The sequence below is a fragment of the Aptenodytes forsteri genome, unplaced genomic scaffold (assembly GCF_000699145.1).
Source record: "Aptenodytes forsteri isolate BGI_AS27 unplaced genomic scaffold, ASM69914v1 Scaffold66, whole genome shotgun sequence".
Classification (NCBI taxonomy): Eukaryota; Metazoa; Chordata; class Aves; order Sphenisciformes; family Spheniscidae; genus Aptenodytes; species Aptenodytes forsteri.
The window spans coordinates 3,322,291-3,322,892 of record NW_008795131.1 but is presented as its reverse complement, the minus strand read 5'-3'; the positions used below and the strand labels follow the sequence as shown (position 1 = coordinate 3,322,892).

At 47.0% G+C, this 602-nt stretch overlaps 1 protein-coding gene across 7 annotated transcripts in view; it reads left to right on the top strand.

The window, feature by feature from the left end:
* Nucleotides 1-602, top strand: part of BCAS3 (BCAS3, microtubule associated cell migration factor) — a 386,307-nt gene that overhangs the window by 130,662 nt on the left and 255,043 nt on the right. The gene's annotated exons all lie outside the window — the stretch shown is intronic.

Sequence of the window (602 nt, the reverse complement as noted above, 5' to 3'; positions counted from 1 at the left end):
GTGGAAGGGTAAGGGTATCTATTCTGCGGGCTGCTGCTAGGTCACCTCCGAGAGCGGTTATTTCATTTGGGAGAATGTGCATCGCTGCTTCCGTGCCGATGACTCCTAACAAACTCTTGAGGGTGCTCCTGGTTATTTTAGAACAGATGTAAAACGCTCACCGAATAGGGGTAACAAGAACAGACCTTCTTTTTTATTAAGGCGGGAAGAATTGACATTGCAGGCACTGAGCTGCTCGTATAAACCCTCCACATTCGCTGGGCAGTGGGCTGCCTAAAATGCGTAGCGATTCTCTTGACTTCACACTCTCATTTGAAGTTTCTCTTTACATTTTTAAGGTAATTGGAAAAAAAAGTTAATTTACCTAGTGGGAATTTTCTGCTAACGACTTTTAGAGACCATTACTTCCTTCTGGAAAGGTCCCAGGCTTATGCGAAGCCTCTTGGCTATGGAAGTGCACACAGAATTCCCCCGGAGCCCGGCGGTTACAGCAGCCCCCAGATTACACATGTAGAGCAGGGGAGAAGAGGTATGAACAGCCGACCGTAAGCACCAATTTGGGTACTGGCCAGGAGCTTACTGGTTGTAAATGAGCTGTGTTT